The following is a 3,390-nucleotide window of genomic DNA, read 5'->3' as shown; positions in this document are numbered from 1 at the left end:
ATATAAATATGATTTATATTGAGAGGAATTAAAATATTTGGATATGGTCTAAATATCAATTATATGGATGAGATTCATATAAATGGATTTAATATAAATGTGATTTATATTAAATTTCATATATAGTTAAGAGAGAATAAAATCTATAGTTTATGTTGTATTTGATGCAATATAAAACTATAGGTTATATGTTATATTTGATATAACATATAGTGTATATATAAGAAAGTAGTTATTATATATTTTATTTTATTAATTTATTTGAAATTAATAAAAGGGAAGGAGTTATAATTCTCTCCCATTATTCTCTCAACAACTAACTTGTGATAAAAGAAGTTAAGAGATCATCTTCTTCCATGAATTGATACAGAGAATCCACAATCTGAAAGAGAAAAATTCTCTAAAGAAAACTCCTCTCATCCTCTCCATCTACTTCCCTCTTCCTAGGACTCAAGCAAAGTCCACGACTCCTGCTTGAGTTTTTTAATCCAAAAAGAGAATACAGAGGGTTCTCGACTGGTAGTTTTCGTGCGTGAAGAAGGAGATGCACGAAGAAGAAGTTTTGTTCGTGACTAGTACAAGGGATTACTTGAAGAAAGGTTTTTCAAATGTGAGGTTTCTTGAAATCTGGTTTCTTTGTAAAAGCATGTTGTAATTTAACCTTGAATGCATATCTATTTGTATGTTTACTGTAAATTTTATATTAAATAATTAATGGAATTTGGATGATCTGCTTCCGCTCAAGGATCTTCTAATGTCGAGTTTCCTTCATTACGAGCTAGTAAAGGGACCTTATGAATCTACAGATCATGATCTCCAACGATTTGAGATTAATTGGCTAAACTCTTTATACCGAATTAATCAATATTTGTTAACTACTGAGATACACCACTATAGCTTGATAATTGCACTCTCCTCACTGTAGATATATTTTTGTCTACTTGATTTAACCATAATTAGTAAGTCGACCCTTCACAGATGTTCGTAATAACGACTAGGTCAAATATTGTTTTACCCCCGAAATTACATCTTGCTCCTTAAGTTTCACTGATCCTTTAATGAACAATTGGTTTGGAATCCAACCACTAAACCGAATCCCTCTTTATATCGAATTAATCAATGTTCGTAATAACGATGGGGCCCCTTGTTCAAGACTTGGATTCAGTACTTAAGAGAACAATTTTTTTCCTATCCCTAAATTAGGTAGGTGTGAATTCCTTCTTGCACCCTACGTCCCCAGCTATCTACCTAGTCTTACCCCTAAAATGGGAGGCTTATTAAGTCGTCATTGTTGAGTCAACCCTCACCTATGCAAATCTAAGGATGACCCCAAAAAAAATAGGAGTTCATAGTTAGCTCAGGATTAAGGTCGAGTTACCTAGGTCATCTATTTGAAATAGTCAGTCCAAAACAGTAAACAACGTTATAAAGTAAGAGTAACTTATTTCTAGGTCCGATCTTATGCAAACTCATTGCATAGGATACCCCCACTCCTTATATCACTACTTGAATGATTCAGAATCACCTCGTTTGTACTATCTACAAAGCGGGCCGCATCCGATAGTGTTACCAGAATAAGGTACCAGACCTTATTCATATACTATAGACCGTTTTGGCTATTTACTCGAACTTGATCCATCTTTATGTCTCTACATAAAGTTCAAGTATTCATATAAAAGTCATGGATATTAGTTTGTTTAGTCTTTACAAGTGCAATTTACATATTAAACAACAACTTTATTGAATAAATATAAAATAACATCTTTATTAAAAATAAAAATGTTTAACTTTACAAACTGTGAGTTTTAGGACATACAACCCAATAAAAATAACGACTTTTGTTCAAATACTACCGGTGAAGGTATTTTTGAACTTTTATTAAATTAATGGTATTTTTTAAATGTTTTTAAAGTTTAGGAGTATTTTTTAAACAAAACTTGAACGGTTTTCATCCAAAACTAACAACAAGGGTATTGTTTGAACTCTTTTTTAAAGTTTAAAGGTATATCTGAAACTTTTAAAACTGGGCATTTTTTACATAAAGTGTAAAGTTCGTAGCCATTTTTTTTATAATTTAACCTTTAATTTATACTATTTTGTCAAAAATATTTGGAATATTAGGGTTTAGATGTCATTGAATTTATACTAATACTATATAGATGTCACTTATTAAGACCAAAATAGGTCTCAGCCAAGCTGGCCAAGGCTGAACCTTACCAAATAACTTAAGAGGCACCCAAGGGATTATTTTAGACACGGAATACAATCCAAAGAAGATGCTCGACCTCGACCAAGGTCGAGATCGACCCCAGTCAAACATGAAATCAAGCACGTCCCTTGATGTAATAGGTTATCTAATTATCCTGAGGTGACTTGAAATCTTAGGGAACAATGTAGGTCAGTTTTCTCTATACATATATCATTATAACTTCATATAAGATAACTTGAATTATACTCTCAAAATCTCTAGCTAGCTTCCACAGCCTTCCATTCTATGACTCAAGCATTAGAGTGTTTGTGGCAAGTGCCACATCGGTGTACAAGTTTTCTCTTTTACAGGTCACGTTCTTCTCCCCTTAAAATAAATTCACTACTTGTGTCACGTGAAGGTCAAATGATTTTTCATTATCCATGATTTGACATCAACAGTGTCCAAGTTAGATCGCGAGTATAGTGAATTTTTATTGACTACTTGTGTTGAGTAAATTAGTCCAGTGAGTCATAATGTCTTACGTTTATTGTATTCTTTCTTTTAGTCAATTTTATTCAAGTCATACTTGAATTAGCTATAAAATCTTTTGTTCAACATTATATATGAGTGAAAATTCTCTGCTTAGTTATATTCCTGGTTGAACTAAGGCTTTTTTTTTTTCCAACTGTAACAATGTGGAGTGTAAATGAAAATTTTGACCATTTTGTTGAGGCTAGGATATCTTAATTAGTTTCTTTTTACTGCTACAAATATAGGAGAGTGTAGATAATGTCTTAACAAATTGAGTTATATTTGGATTGAATGATGCATTGGGTTAATTAGTTTAGCTAGTCATATTCTTAGGCTTCTTTTTTTCCCTTTAGTTAATTTTATTTGAATTATACTCAAGTTGGCACTAGTATCTTCTACTTTATGTTATATTTGACTAAAACACTTTTAATTATATTTAGAATTAAACTTAGTTTATATTTAGTCATTGAGGTTTATAATTGGTTCCCAAGATTTAAATTTAGTTTCTAATGGATCATTGAGTACTAAAAATTTTCTATTCATTGAAAAAACATGTATAAGCAAATTCTATTTCAATATAGTTTAATTTTCATGTCATCACTCTGTTATATCACTTAATAATCAATGTTGCTTGGGAATAATTTAGAAACCAATTTCAAACATTAGAG

This window comes from Benincasa hispida, chromosome 11 (assembly GCF_009727055.1).
Source record: "Benincasa hispida cultivar B227 chromosome 11, ASM972705v1, whole genome shotgun sequence".
Lineage (NCBI taxonomy): Eukaryota > Viridiplantae > Streptophyta > Magnoliopsida > Cucurbitales > Cucurbitaceae > Benincasa > Benincasa hispida.
This window is presented reverse-complemented; position numbering follows the sequence as displayed.